Below are 17,006 nucleotides of genomic sequence, written 5' to 3' on the forward strand. Positions count from 1 at the left end.
TGCTTAGCCGACGAACAACACCTAAAAACTGAACTACACACTCTCACTAACGTATTAACAGCCAATGGATTCCAAAGAAAGAAGATTACCCACCTAATCCAAAAATAAACCCCAACCAAAATCCAAGACAGAGAACAAGAGAACGGCACAGCCCTCCTCCCATATATAAAAGGCACTACAGACAAAATCAGCAAGATCCTCGAAAAACGCAACATTAAGACAGCATTCTGCACAAACAGAAAAATATCCACCATCCTAAGAAACCCTAAAGACAGAATCAAGTTAGAAAACCAAGGAGTATATGAAATCCCATGCACCGCCTGCCCCACCACATACATCGGACAAACCAACAGAAGAATAAGTGCACACATTGAAGAACACAAGAACTCAATCAAAAAAGAAGAACTGACCTCTTCCCTGGTCCAACACCTCAAAGCCACAGGACATGAGATTGACTTTAAAAATACTAGAACTATCGCCAAAACTGAACACTTCAGCAACAGAATAATCAGAGAAGCCATAGAGATAGAAAAACGCCCACACAGCATGAATAAACAAGATGATACCTCCTGCCTACCAGCCATTTGGAAACCCGCCCTCACTAACAAACGAGTACCTAACATGAAGAATGACACCAGACCCACATCCATGAGGGCCACATAAGATGCTACCACCACACCTCCACGTAGAAAGCAGACTCACACCCACACAGATGATGAGACATGACCACGGACCAGAAGCCGTACCGCAGCTGCATCACTACCCACTTCAAACCCCTCCGACCCATACATGAAGCGAACGGACGCCCACCATGAACATGTGGCACGACCACGAATGCGAAGCCAAACAACAGGATCACAGCTCACCAGCTCAAATCCCCCAGCAACTAAGACTAACCTGAGCACAACCAAGCCCCCACCTGAATAGAACACACCCCCAGCCAATCAGAACACGGCCAACCCCCCAACCAATCAGAACACAGCCAAACCCCCAACCAATGAGAACACACCCCCACCCAATCAGAACACAGTCAAGCCCCCACCCAATCAAGTCACACCCCCACTAGCAGTTAAAAAGAAGAAGCAGCTGCAAGCTCACATTACTCCAAGAAGCACAAAGCTGAAGACCCAAGCCTGAAGATGATAAATGAGATTTTGTTGAAACGTTGCCAAGATATTTCCAATTTTACACGGGAGAAAACCCGAATAACCAAAGATCCACATATATATATGTATATGTATTTGTGATATCAAATGAAGTGCATTTTTGTTTTTTCATAAATCAGTTTACTTTAATATTTGGAGAAGATGCAATAACTAATGTATTCTCATTGCAAATTCTGGGATGAAAGAAAGATGGGAGGAAAATTATGATTCTCCTTCGAAGCGTTCCAGTTAAATGCTATGAATGCACTGATATGTATAAACCTAGTCCAGATTTGTATTTACCAGTTTTCAGGAATGATTCACAATATACCAGGTTTTTTTAAAAAAAATCCCTGGTGAGAACTAGCATCCCTACTTTGTTATTGTAGCAAGGATCTCTTTATTTTTATAATATGATGGGACAGTCTCAAAGGTACTTTTTCAAGAGGCAACTGGACTTTCTGGTTTTTCTTTGAAGATGTTTGCTTCGCTTCTGATCCAAAAAAGGACGAAAAGTGAAACATCTTCAAAGAAAAACCAGAAAGTCCAGTTGCCTCCTGGAAAAGCATATTTGGGACAATCATGATCTGGATGACTGAGAATATCCAAAGACATAATGGGACAGTCAGTTATATTGTTCATCGAACTTCTTGGTTCACACTGTAGCTATGGAAATTGAAATTTCAAAATCACTAGATAAGGTTAGGCTTAAACCTTACCACTTCATTTTACTAAGTTAGCTTTTCTTTAGAATATTAACTTATATAGCTTAGAAAGAGGCCCAATTAAATGTTCTATATGCATGCTGCTTCTCAGGTGTGTGGAGTCATGCAGTATTTCATTTTGACTTGGGTTACTTTTTTTACTGGAGCATATTTAGCATAGTCTATATCTGTTGTGGTTAACTGGCAGCAGGTGCGGACAGCTGAGGAGAGCGAGGACTCAGAGGGGCCAGGACCATTAGGGAGTGGACCACTGCCTTCAGAGATTGTGGGTGCTGGCAGCAGCGATGAGGAGGTTCCCGAGGAGCCAAGCGCGCGTGCACGCAGGTTTGCTTGCAGGAAAGAGCAGCTACAACAGCACGGGCGACTCGGGAGTAAGGCTGCAAGGTAATGGCTCCTCCTTCAAGAAGATAAAGGCCAGCTGTGAAGCAAACATTCTTTGTAGGAAGCAAAGACGTTTTGAAGCTCAGCCTCATGGACATTACAGTTGGTATTTGAAGACTCTTGTGTTGTAAACTATTTCTTATCTGTTGTTTTTTTGGCAGCCTTGCAAAAACTTGGCAAGGCTCTTTCTTGTCAGAGCTAATTAGTTGGAAGCAGCCTTTTATCTGTGAAGAAACATTAAAAGGTTGTGCTGCTGCCTTTGTCTTGTGTTTGCTCTCTTGGAACCAGGTTTGGGTCAGAACAATATCCGGGCGGAGAAGTATGGCCCTTTTACGATTTGTGAACTTCAACTCCCAGGATTCCAGAGCCAGGCGGTTCTGGAATTCTGGAAGTTGAAGTTCACAAATCGTGAAAGGGTCATAGTTCTTCACCCTTGTTCTACACATTGCTAATTCAATATATTTTGCTTTGCAACCAAATTTGCCCCATTCTGGGTTTGGTTAGATGCCTTTTACTAACACTGTGAAAGGCTTGCATTTCATACTGCCTTCCATTCATAAAGAACTATTAGCAGGCTTTTTAAAAAATCACATATAACACATGTAAATACATTCTTATTGGAAGATTTTTTTTAAATCAAATGCTACTTTCAAAATTATATTTTCAGGAGGAGCGGACAGCTTTATTAAAAATGCATGGCTACAATGATCTGATAATGTGACGCTCCAATACCAACAGATGTTTTGTCTAACATGTTCCCCCAAGCTGTAGTCTGTGTCTCAGCATCTTTCATTTCCACTTTCTATCTACTGACGGTGGGTTGTCATGTATGTACCCTATAGCTATGAGCATCACTTCGCATCCAAGGCTGCTGCCACCATGCATAATGAGCTTCACAAGATGCTTGTCGCAATAACTCGGCTCTTCCCCAACCATATGGAATGCAACACTCCAAAGCCCACAGACACACTTTATTTTTTAAAAACTATATATAACAGTTCAAATTCTGAAACTATAGTCTAAGTGATATCTAGAGAAGGTACATGAAAAGCTGCCGAAAACAAACTTAACACTTGTTCACATCATCTGTTACAAATGTCCAATTTGGGACAGTAAATTTCCTGGGAACCTGTTCTTCTGCTGACTTGCAGCTTATCTTTTCTTGTGCTCTTTCCTTTTGTGACACTTTTATTTTTTTATTTTTTGAACTATGCATATGTATTAAATGGGATTTGTTGTCCCTAGGTACCAATTTGCATAAAGTGCAAGCCATCATTGGTTGGAGTGAAGCAAATTACTTCTCTAGCAAGATCACACTTCTCTTTCCCTCCCACCCCTCTTTTTCTTTTTCTTTTAATTTTAACAAACCACAGGCAAAGGTTGTTAACAGCACTTAGGCAGATATGTAAAGTATCTTTTTTTTCCAAAGCAGTTTGATCAAAGAAGGGGGGAAAGAAGTAGAAAAGAGAACAAATGTTATTTAATTAAGACTGAAACCAAGAAGGACTGAGTTATCTCTATTTACCTGTTGGTAGCCATATTCTAGTTTTCTAATAAAATGATATGTTGTTTACAAGTTGAGTGTTGGCTATTGCTGTTGCTACTATTTAGGTGTAATTGTGCTAAACTCTGTCCTGCAATTTCTAAAGCTGTTGCCCCTTGCAAATAAGTCTTTGCCTTCCTCTCCCATCCTGAGAATGGTTTACAGTTTCTTTTGGGAGGAGGAATTTTTCTGATCTTACTTTACTCAGAGGTAAGAAATGCTATGGATAAGGATTTATATTTGCCACACTCTATAATTGAAGAGTGTATTTCTTCAATTGTTTTGCAGCCTCCCTAGTTGTCCATTACAAAGTCCTATTGCAAGAGTCATCTACTTTTAACTGAAATGTGAGACTTTAAGAATACCTGAGGGAATGACAAAATAATCATTTATCTCCCCTTTTACAACAATGTCCCCCAAAACACATTCCTAAAGACATGTTCCACTATCTCACTGGCCAAAGATTGTATTCATTGCACAAAAACAAAGCAGAGAATCTATACATGTCTAAGTCAATCATGTTTACAAATATAAAATGAATAAAATTATATTACCTCAGGCACTTAATCAATAACAGAATTAGGAGATCTAGAACCCAAAGGTGCTTTTTGAAGAGGCAACTGGACTTATTTGTTTTTTCTTTGAAGATGTTTTGCTTCTCATTCAAGAAGCTTCTTCAGCAAAAACATCTTCAAAGAAAAACCAGAAAGTCCAGATGCTTCTTGAAAAAAGCACCTTTGGGACATGACCTGGATGACTGAAAATCACCATAGACATTTAGCAGATCTAGGCTGCAAAATCTGCCTGGTTACCAGATGACAGCAAAGAAGTAAGGAAAATTCAATTTCTTTGTTGCCATTTAGGGGTAATTTAAATTTTTTCATCTGAAATTTTCTAGGTCATAGCAGTAGCCTAAATATTGTGGATGTTGCAATGTTCTAGTCTAAGTTAATATGTGGTTGGTTAATTCAATGTGTTGTAGAAACTCCACCATTGTAGAAACTTACCAATTTTAAGTAAGTCTATAATTCATGTGTCCTGTTACAGTAAACAATTCTCTGTTTCAAAGCTGTCAGACAACTATTCTGTAAATAAGGTGGCTTTTGCTTTAAGGATTCAGTTCAAGTTTCCAGAAAGAACCTAAACAACCCAAAGTAGAAGAAAAAAAATGGGAACATTTGGACAACTGAATGAAGAACCACATACTGTAGTCTACATAGTCTTTTCCATTATGTTGAGATGATCATGTATGAAATATTCTAAATTAAAATTTATGAATCAACTAATTTGAGGGTGACATGTTTCTTCCTTGGAGGCAATACGAAATAGCCTGATTCTGAGTTACAACAAAAATTCTGACCCATGCATAGCTTTTTCAAGTCAAATTCTACTCTATAGGGAAACAGCAGTACTCACAGTAAACTGTAATATTCCAAAACAATGACAAGTGCATCTTATCTTTACATAAATGTCTGACTTACATATTTGAATGCCTTCATTTGAAGCAAGCTGGACCGGCATTTTCATAATTGCCTTGCCATACAAGTTTCATCATTTTCCCTTTGTCCCTTTTCTGGACCCAAAGGAAGCTTTGGTGACAAGGGATACTTTGAGAGGAATCTAGACCAGGAAGTGTGGCCCAATGTTCTTTAGTTTGTAGTAAATCTATGACGTAACCCAAAGTTTATCTGACAAAACCACTCTTAAGATTTCAATTCATATAAAGTGTTATTTCTTTCCTGCCAAACTGGAATGCATGGTGAAGGGAAAATAATTATGTTTTTTTTTCCTCTCAAAGAAAACAATTGCATATGAGAAGACTGAAAGACCAGTTTTCATTCTGATTGGCTAGTTTGTCTGAAGGGATGCTATTTAAGATTGCTTTCACCACCTCATCTGCTATTTGGATGAATAAGGTTGAACAAACAAGTCTGTCTATGAAATTTAAGATGGCATTAGCTCCCATGTCAAGACTGTACCTGATTAAGCAATCATATTTGCAGAAAATGCAAAATGCACCAGAAAAAAAATTGAAAGGAAAGAGGAAAAAAATCAAATATGTGCCACAGCTATAAAAGTAAAGCTTGAGAGACCATTGGATGAAATAATCATTTTCTTCATCTTACCTGAATCCTTCTGGGTTCACATAAAAGTGATTTCAGCCTAATTGTTGGAAAGTGCACCTTTCTGCAGCCTTTTATCAGGTACAGTTCTTGTCATACCTTTATGGTCTGGCCCAATTTGTATGACAGTCTAGACTATGGTTGATTGAACCAAAAGAAGAAAAACTTCAGACTTCACTGTGAAGACTACGAAGATTCACTTCACAATGAAGGTTGCATTAACTGGAACATTTTGCTAGAAATATCTGTGGAGATACTTTTGTCTCAAAGGTGATTTTTCAAAAGGCAACAGGACTTTCTGGGTTTTCTTTGTAGATGTTTTGCTTCTCATCCAAGAAGTGTTAATGACTCACTAAAATAATGCAAATGACCAGCTGTCTGCAAGGAGTATAAATCCCTCCATTCCACACCATCCAGTCAGAGCTGAAGAACCTTCTTGGATGGGAAGCAAAACGTCTTCAAAGAAAACCCAGAAAGTCCAGTTGCCTCTTGAAAAAAGCACCTTTGGGACAACCATGACCTGGATGACTGAGAATCTCCATAGATATTTTGATATATTCTAGTTTTCTAATAAAATGAGATGCTGTCTACAACTGGAGTGATGGCTATTGCTGTTGCTAGTCCTGTTGCCTCTTGAAAAAGCACCTTTGGGATTTTGCTAGAAGAGGAATTGATTTTCTTAGTCCTTGCTTTTCCAATGAGGAAAAATGTCTACTACTATGGCTCAGATTTGCCTGAAAGACTTGTACTTTACATTCACAACCTTATTTGCAGATCCTCAGACACTGTTTTAGTTCATTAATTAAACCACACACTCTCTACCTGAAGAGAAGGATTCTTTTCTCTATAAGTATTCCATATGTTTCAAAACATTTTTGAAATACAAACTGCACATATACAGCTTGCATATATACAGTATATATACCTTAGCAGCTACTATTTATCTGAAGACATTCTAGAGGCCTCAGCCCTCCTGCCCTTTCACTCTCTTACACCTGCACATAAACACACACACACACACACACACATGAACACAATCTTTTTCAATTCTATATAAAAAGGTTTGGTTTTCATGTAAATTAAGAAGCTGATTAGTCACTTATCAGAGGTGGAGTTGTGAACTGGAAATACAGCAGGCAAGAGCAAGATCCCATTATTTAAACTAGGTCTGGTTAATGTGGAGATGTTCCAATTAAAGAAAACCATAAATCATTACCCATGTTCACTTCTGCAGTGACAAGATCTGGTTACAGGAAGCTCAATAGACAGGATCCTAAACTGAGACTCTCTCCCTCCCTCCCTCTCCCTTTCTCTCTCTCTCTCATTCTCACTCACACACACACACACAGGGGAGGGGGGACATACACATGAATCTACCTATGCCATTCTGAGTGAAAAGTCTACTAAAAACTACCATATAATGATGTGATTCCTCATCTAAACCAAATTTGTTTTGTATATCCAGGTCAGTTATAAAGAGCAGGGGGGGGGGAGAGAATATTTTCTTCTACCATCTGATATACCTTCAGTGACTGGATCACACATTGCCCTAAGCTCTAAAAAGATTTGTTTGGTATTTATTTCAGTAAAGAAGGAATAACTGGAGGGGAAAGACTCAACTGGTCTGCCCTCAAATCTTGCTGCGGTTGGAACTTGTCCTAGTGGCAGTTACTTACATGACTGACAACTAGAGGCTTGGCATGACCTCCCTGGGAGCCTAACTTGTCTCCAATTGCTGATCCTTGTCTTTAGAGGGAGCAAAATCTCAAAGCAAAACAATTGAACAGCCCCACATTTTGTACCTCCAGCACAGCCTGCTTTAAGGGAGAGCAAAATGAAGAAAGAAGAAATAATGCAAGGGATTGGTGAGGTGAAAGGAAACTAAGAAGAAAGATAACTCAGAGCTTGGCGAGAGTGCCAGTGAGGATGATTTACTTTGCTCAGTCCAAGCAATGAAAACAACCAGGGAAGAGTTATTTTTATCAGGTTAATACATTCCATGTTTCTTTTGTTGTAGCCTTTGCTTTCCCCCAGTGGGCACTGAAGCTGCCTGCTGATGTCCCTCATGCCTGAATGTCCCTGGCACAGATCATATTCTTGCTTCACACGGTGGCAATCATTCAAACAATTCCCATGACTGCCTTTATAAGAAGACTCTCTCTTAAGCCCCTAGTTTAAGAATTTAGAGTAATCGTGTAAAAATGATACCCCTGTGCTCTATGATCCACTGAATCTCGCTAATGCCAGATCCCAGAAGAGGGCTTATTAATGAAAAGATGCAATGCCTCACTCCTGGCTCATGTTTCACACGAATTTCTCTCATGTATTCAGCTGTAAACCTCACCATTGATAAAGTGAGTCTAATGAATCCCCTTATTCTATAAGGGGAAACATTGGACTGATGATATAACTGCCTGTTTGCTTTTCTCAGATACATCAGAGATGCATTTAGCAGTGACTAGGCTTGAGGCAGAGCTGTGCAATGGTGAGAGCAATGGTTTCTGTGCTTCTGCCTCCAAGAACAAATGGTCTTTGGTGCAGAGACTTCTGGGGAGTATTCTAGCACACATGGCTAGTCAATCTGCATTATTATGTGATGTGCACTGAAGACATCTTTTTAAAAAAATGTTAATTCTGTTGCTGTGGCTGAACATGGTCTTTCAGGGAGTTTTTCCAGGGTTATCAAACTTTCTTAATACATTTCAGTTTGATGTTATGGTTTCTTGAAGCAGAGTTGATTGCCTGATGAACCACCTAGGAAAATATTTTCCATAATGTTGGTGTTGCCAGTGAGAAGATTTTGCTCTGAATGGCAAACAATGTAGAAAACAAACCACCTTAAAACATATTATACCTAAGAACAAGTTCCTAAAGTAATAATTAGTCTACAACTAAAAAAAAAAATTGTTCATCCTCATTGACATGTCCACTTTTTAAAATTCTCATTTGATCCTCCTCATCCACAATCCTTACATCAGTTACATATGAGGTAGATCCTATATAATTACATATGTCTTGTGTTTATCATGTGGGCATTGATAACCAACATGTCACCCATTTTTAGGACAGATGCCAGAACAGAGTTGAAGTCCATCAGCACAAACTATTTAGCACCAGTGGTTTTTAGCTTATTCAATTTGAGAAACTCATTTCATTTCAATCTGGTTTATAAGATATACAACAAAATAAAATGACTACAATTATTGTCCCAGCAGTAGAACAATTACTGAACCACTTGATTTGAAGCAAGATGTTTTCAAAACAAAAAAAATCTGAAGCCATGGTTCTACCTTCAGGATTCCTTAGAATTTTTAAATTGTTTATTCATTGGATTTGAGTATATCGTTCTATCAATGACTGTGAGAATGACAAAGATACTTTCTGAATGATCCTGAATTATACATCCTGGAAAAAAATATATATTTACTTTTAAATGTTAAGGCAGTGGAGAAATGTAAGCTGCAGACATCTTGCTGCCTTTTTCCACAGCCCCCACACTCAAACCATAAGCATCATTCATACTAGCAAAACCAATACTCTTCATTTATGGTTCCAATAGGTAGTTCAATGATCCTATGCAAAGTTTACACTTGTCTATTTAGTGAAGCAGGGCATTCATTGAAGGGCAAATTCAAATACTCTCAAACTTTGCGAAAGGATCTGAGGTTGAGCTTTGTAACACAAGACCTTCTCATGTCATTAACCCACACCCCATTATCCCTTGTAGGTTTAGGGAAGAAGTAAGTCCTGACTTTAACATTTTGTCTAGCCACTCTGCTTTTACATTTCCTCAACATGCACAAACATGTGTTTAACCTGAATCTTATAGAATGAAGGATTAGAGCTATTTTCTTTAGTGGATTTTGGTTCATTTCATTCTGGGTATATTATGTGATTTTGTGTTTTCCTTGTAGGGCACTACCATTTCAGAAATGGCCACACTTTAATTACTACATAGCTAGAACTCAGATACATTTCTAATTCATGAAGGCTGCTTTCTTTATCCCAGGGGTTCTCAAAATGTGGGTCATGTTAGGAATATGAGTCACCTAACAGGTATTTGGGTTAGAAATATATAAAGCAGGATAGATATTTTAAAACTGTATCTTTAAGAAAATGCAAAACTGTAGTTGGGTGTGGTTTCTCAAACGGCCATAAGATGGAGCCAGAAACCTGGGTTGTTTTAGTCTTAGTCTGAGTCTCAGAAGAGAGTGTGAGTGTATCTCTGTTTCCTTCTGTTGGAAAGTATTGCTGTTCCACCATTTCTTCTAATTGACTGATATTACTGGATTTAATGTAAGTCTGTTACTGAACTGTTTTTTGACACTGGACTTTGATATTTGGATTATCCCTGGATTGAAAAAACTGACTGATTTAACTGTGAATGACTTTGGACTGCCTATTCTGAACTTTGCTTAAATCTTTCTGGAAGTAAAAACCTACATTTACTGTACAGTGTATCTGTGTTCTGTATGTGTATTATTCAAACACTACTCTCAAATACGTCTCCCTGTATGCACTCATTCTCCTAAAAATTACCTCAACGGGTCACAAACACTTTGAGGCCTGGTGGGAAAATTGGAGGGGGATTGGTTTTCCTCTTTTTCTGCCTGAAGGCAGGTAGCCAAGCTTTGCCAAACTGGTAGCGCTGCTCATATGGACTACTGCCACCAAGCATGTCCCTGGGGCTGAGCAGAAATGGCTTCCCCTTGCTGATGAGGAAGGCCAGTCTCCAAGGTGCTGGTGGTGGGCAACTGAACTCCTAGGAATTCCTGGTCCACTCTACTGGGGGTTGCAAAGTGAACCTTCTGAATAGAATAGATGGTGTGATGCAGGTAGACCATATGATACAGGACCATTCAATGCACATTCCCAGGTGGAAACACTAGGGTCTCTGAGGAAAGAGGAAAGAGACCACCTTTTTCCATTCTTTCCTGCACCATGTGAGAAAATTGTCATCGAAACGAAAGGTGGCACCTTTCTCTCCTAGCAATCTTGCAGCTCTTACTGTTTCATCAGGGAAGTCCTCTTTTTGGAAACTAATCAAGGAGAGAAGCAACCTAGAACTAAGGAGAAATTTCCAGACAGTTAGAACAATTAATCACTGGAACAACTTGCCTCCAGAAGTTGTGGATGCTCCAACACTGGAGGTTTTTAAGAAGAGATTGGAGAACCATTTGTCTGAAATGGTATAGGGTTTCCTGCCTAAGCAGAGGGTTGGACTAGAAGACCTCTAAGGCCCAGTGGTGGGATTCAATTTTTTTTTACTACAGTTCTGTGGGTGTGGCTTGGTAGGTGTCATGCCCCTGGTGGAGACTGACTCTGAGGAAGAGGAGGAACAGCCAACAGGGAGTAGGAGTGTGGCTCCAGAGGTGGTGGAGGAGGCTGGGGAAGGGCAGAGGCCGGCTGAGCAATCAGAGGAGGATCCAGGCCCATCCCCTAGCCATCCTAGGTCACGCAGGGAGGAGAGGATCAGGGAAAAGCAAGGTCTACTCAGGAGGAGATTACTATGATCCTCCTTGTGGCTTGCAGCTGGGAGCTATGTATATAAGTTTGTAACTGCGCAGTCAGAATTGCTGGAGTCAAAGTTTAATGTTTTCTTTGAAAGAGGTTTATCTTTGCTGGCGTTCTTCCCATGGACTCTCCTCCCTTATCTTCCTGGATTGCTTCTTGGCTTACTTCGGAATTCTCATCAATGTGGTTTGTTTTGGTTTTCATTTTGCCTCATTATTTATTTTTGTGACTTTAAACTGTGCCTAATAAAACAGTGAAGTTAAGTTGAAGGCATTACTGGACTTTAATGTATGTTTTGGGTTTTGGGTTATTTTGAGAGACTACGAGTCATCACAGTAGGCGTGGCAGGGGAAGGATACTGTAAAATCTCCAGTCAGAGATGTTATTTTCTGGTTCAGAGATGTTATTTTGAACTGCTCAAAATTTCCACTACCGGTTCTCCAGAACTGGTCAGAACCTATTGAATACCACCTCTGCTAAGGCCCCTTCCAACTTCATTATTCTATTCTATTCTATTCTATTCTATTCTATTCTATTCTATTCCATTCCATTCCATTCCATTCCATTCCATTCCATTCCACTCCACTCCACTCCACTCCACTCCACTCCACTCCATTCTAAACTTTTGCCCAGGTCTTTGGTTCCTACGTCTCCCATAAGACAATATTGTAGATAACTCTCTCTCCCCTCTCCCTCTCTCCCCCTCTCCCTCCCCCCCTCCCGTGCATTTATGTGTGTGTTTCTGCTTCCTTCTGAATGCATGCTTTTAAGTTAATTTTTTTTGTAAAAAAAAGTCTCATTATTTATACCAGATGCATTCCAGCATAAAAACAGAAATATCAAAACCATAGAAGATGAGACATTAAGCCTACGGGAGAGGGGAGTTAGGTTTTGGACTGAGGAAGCATGAAAAAAAATCACCGAAGAACATAAATAAAATGCAGATAAAGAGATCCTTTGAATGAATACAAAATCCCAGTGAGGAAGGGATAGAGCACACATCCTCTTCCTCAAAGCTGTAGATAATATTTGTGTCACTTTCTGTGCTTAAAACCCATTTTGGAGAGTAGCAGATCTGCCTTCACAAAGTGCTGCAAGTGACCTCTAGTTGCTTTTCAAACATGATGCAGAGATGTCCATAGAGTACGGTTAAAAAATCAAGATGATTGTGATGGCTGGATGCATACTTTTATGAAAGTGCAGCATAATAGATGGATGAAAATTGCACATCAAAACTTTTTATTGTAGTTGTGTTCTGGTTGTGTTCTGGTAATTTTTTTTACTGAATATAGATACATGAAATCCATTTATGTGACCATTAAAAAATAAGTCATCCCTATTGAAATATTAGTTTTGTATCCGAATAATATTTTTCTTTTTTACTGTATTTGTTAAGGTTGTCCAACTCCAAGAAGACTCTGGGTGATACACAGTAAGAACAATCAACCAGTGGAACAGCTTGCCTTCAGAGGTTGTGGGTGCTCCAACACTGGAGGCTTTTAAGAAGAGACTGGACAGCCACTTTTCTATCATAGTACAGGGTCTCCTGCTTGAGCAGGGGGGTTGGGCTAGGAGACCTCCAAGGTCCCTTCCAATTGTTTTATTCCATTTCATCTATACATTAAAAAAACACATTAAAAACTACGTAATTGATGAAGTCAAAACAACACTGCCTAACATGAAAAAACTTAGCAGGGGCCCCATAGCCACCCTGAATCCCAGCCTGGGAATGGAACCAGTCTTAAGAGACTTCCAGAAACAAAGGAGAATTATAGCCATGTGTATCTCCAGGGAGCTGCTATTCCATAGAGCTGAGGTTGTGATAGAGAAGGCAGTCCTCCTTGGTATCATAAGATGATAGCATTTAATTAATGGGACCTGGAACAAACCCTCTTTACCAGTCAGATGGAAACAATTGGAAACAGTTGATCCCTCAAATAAGCAAGCCCTATGCCATGAAGGACTTTATAGCTGATAACCAGAAGCTTGAATGATATCCAAAATCCAATCGATAACCAATGCATCTTGTGTAGCAGTGATGACACATGGGCATAACAATACTCATTACTGCTCACATTGCTGCAATTTGAACCAGTTATCTCTTCTGGTAGTTATATATTGTTTTTGACATGACCATGAGCTCATGGGAAGCATCAGCATATTTACCAAAAGGAACCAATAAGCATCATCATGGATTAAATTATCACGCAACTAATAATTGAATAAGAAAAAAAGACCAGTGGTGAAAATCCATCAATTTACCATTAAGTTCAGAGTAAATAATGAGATGAGTAGTCAATGGGCTGCTTCAAGTCAGGTTCACGTGAAATGTACATCACAATACAAATTCCACTCATTATGTACCACTAAGATGCAGCTATGAAAGGCTAGACTGTAATGTTATCATGCATGCTTCATCATTTTGGACTCATCGCGATTGGGGATGGATGCCCTAAGCCGATAAATAATCAGAGAACTCGCAGTTTGAATTTCCTAAACTCTGTTGGAAAAAAAAAGAGTACCAGTGATTTAACAACAACTCTAAATAGGTCTTCTGGGCTAGGGAGCCAGACAAGAATTTCAGCAAGCAAAGGAAGCCACTCCAACTGCAACTGGAAAGTTATCATGAATCAATATGTCCTTCCTCTCCTTTGTGGTAATGACACTAATTTTGGGCAGTTGGAGTGTTTCCCTTTCTTATGGGATTTATAGTGTGAGTTGTGCTACACTGTTTTCATCATCATTCCAACAAGCCCTGCTTGTTGGGGAAATTGCACTCTGACATTCTTTTAACCTCATGTTCAAAAAGACATTATAAAAGGGTCAGAATACCCCAGAGGGTCCCCCTTAGTGAGAACTTTCCCTGTCAGTTTACCTTTTCATTTCCTGAGCTCTCCGGTGATTATTAGTTCACCTAAGGAATAAAAATAACTTCATATTCCTACATGAATCATACATACAGCCCTTTTATTTCATCAAAGAGGTTGGCAAATTTACAGTCTTTTGCAACGTCTATGCAATGTGAATGACATACCTTTAATTTCGCCCACAGGCTTGTCAGGCCCAAATGGAAAAAAAAGGGTGAAAAATAGGAGATTTCTCAAAACATTTCACTGTTGCTATGAATTTGCCAGGTATGAGTATAAAATTCCACAGCAATCAAACATTCCGATTGATCTAGTTTAAGCTGTGAAAAAGTAACATTCAAAAATGCTCCTCAGAGTCTACATTGGAATACAGTTCCCAAAGTGTCTCAGATCTGATGTCCACTTTGAGAATGTTCTTCTGAAGGAGAATGGGCAGGGTCCCAGCATGGAGAGGCACTGCCAATCAATAAATATGTTTGTTTGTTGGACACTTCTGTGATGACTTTATTGCCTGTTACATCTAACAAGTGTCGAAATAGTTTACCATTTTAATTGTTTGAGTAATGATTTTGATTGTGCTTTATTTTACTACATTATATATGACTTGCCTATTATTTTATTAAAAACCTCTTTGAGATTTGCTAATGAAATGCCAAGTCTCTCTCTCTCTCTCTCTCTCTCTCTCTGTGTGTGTGTGTGTGTGTGTGTGTGTGTGTAAAATGAGTGACAGATGTAATTCAAAATAATGTAGGAAAGTTTCCACACCATTCTAGATAGAAAGAACAAAAGTTTAAAATGCAAAAGGAACTTGGGCTAAAAACAAGGTAGTTTTGGGTTGTCTTAGAAAATGTAAGAACAGATCCCTTTCTATAAGAGGATGATAGGATAGTAGCAAGTGATGGGGAATAGTAGAATTCCTCCATTTCTATTTTGTTTTTGTCTTCTCCCCATAGCAAAAGCATCTTAAAATGGAATTAGCAAAACAATTGACAAATATGGTGTTCAGAGTAATGCAGTATAAATTCAGCACCGGAAAAATAAACACAGATGGCTGAGGCTTCATTTAACTTCTTTATAAACAATAAAGTAAATTTTACAAACCAGTTGTAGATTTCTCCAACATGGAGCAAACTCAAACAGAAGCAGATATATTACAGGTTCAGAGCAGAGCAGCAACTCAACTTCAGCAGACAAGCAAGCAAGTTACTTTCTCTTTCACTTTAGAGCTGAGCACAGAACAGAGATAAACCACGCCCGGATTCTCTCATTAAGTTTCAGCCCTCAATTCAACTGTCATTGGCTGACCTTGTTACTAAGCTCTATTCCAGTTCATGAATATACTCTGACATATGGTAATGGAAATCCAAGGTAAGTAAAAAGATGACAAGGAAGCACTGTCAATCATACATAAGTTAAACCAGTTACATCTGAGAGTCTTTCAGTAGTCTGGAAAGTTATCTTGGAGCCCTTTTCGATGAACTATGAGAAATCATGGATCATGGGTGTGGTATCTGAGTACTGAAAAAGGCTGATTATTCTTCCTAACTTTAAAAAGGGAGAAACCATGGGTAACTACCTGGGTAACTACAGTCTAATATGTTTACATCAATATTGGGCAAACCCTGGACATTTACTTGATGAAAATTTAGGAATGACTGATAACTTGGCTTCTTTATCAAGAATAAATCATGATGAAATAATCCAATCTTTTTCCTGCTGGAATGAACAATTTATTTAACTTTAAAAATATGGCTAACCTAATGGCCTTGATTTCAATAAACCGTTCAACAAAGTTTCCTATGAGATAGTAGAAAGAGAAATGGCAAAATTCATAATGCTCATGTTAGATATAGAACAAGGGTCTTCAAACTTGGCAACTTTAAGACTTGTGGACTTCAACTCCCAGAATTCTTGAGCTAACATGGCTAGAGGAGGAATTCTGGGAATTGAAGTCCAGAAGTCTTAAATTTGACAAGTTTGAAGACCCCTGAAAAGTTTGCCTTCATATCAAGTTGAAAGTAAGTATCAAGTGTTCTACATCCTATATTGTTGAACTTATTTATAAATTATTTGGATGAATGTTTAGAAAATACAATTATCAGTTTTGCAGATGACAATGTTATAAGGAATAGCAAATAGTTTATTTTAAAAGATTGTGACAAGCTGAAACAACAAGCATAAGCCAGGAAGATGAATTTCAACAGAGGCAGATGCAAAATCCTAATCTGAATAGGAAAAATTAAAGGAGTGACTATAGGATAGGAATAGAAAACACAGTAGACAGCATAATAAACAGCAGTACATGTAAATAGAGTTTTGTTATCCTGATGAATCCAAACTGGACATAAGCCATCAATGTGATCATAATGAAAAAAAGAAAAACAAATGCAATCCTAGGCTGCAACAACAAAAGCATTTTGTCAAGAGCAAGTAGGTCATCATCTCACTCTATTCAGATTGGTTGGGTTACATCTAAAACAATGAGTATAATTCTGGGCACTAAGTTTAAAAAGGACATTAACAAACTGTGGGGTGTCCAGAGGATAGCAAACAAGATCTTCAGAATAGCAACTAAGAAGAAAAAACTTGTGAGGTATGGTTGGAGGAAGTTTTTTTTTATTTTAGCATGGCAAGAGATGATAATTATTTTCAAGTGTTTGAAGGACTGTCTTATAAAAAACAAGGCATAATTATTCAAATTAAATTAT

At 38.6% G+C, this 17,006-nt stretch overlaps 1 protein-coding gene across 2 annotated transcripts in view; it reads left to right on the plus strand.

The window, feature by feature from the left end:
- The window catches only part of LOC148132751 (uncharacterized), an 88,661-nt gene extending 73,716 nt beyond the window's left edge, over nt 1–14,945 (plus strand). For both annotated transcript variants that reach the window (XR_015748781.1, XR_015748785.1), the window contains exon 4: nt 12,828–14,945. The gene's annotated coding sequence lies outside the window, so the exon portion shown is untranslated. The remainder of the gene's footprint in view (nt 1–12,827) is intronic.
- Nucleotides 14,946–17,006: the final 2,061 nt, after the last annotated feature.

Source organism: Notechis scutatus, chromosome 1 (assembly GCF_049901735.1).
Source record: "Notechis scutatus isolate UNSWTSFEM ecotype Mainland chromosome 1, rNotScu1.2, whole genome shotgun sequence".
Classification (NCBI taxonomy): domain Eukaryota; kingdom Metazoa; phylum Chordata; class Lepidosauria; order Squamata; family Elapidae; genus Notechis; species Notechis scutatus.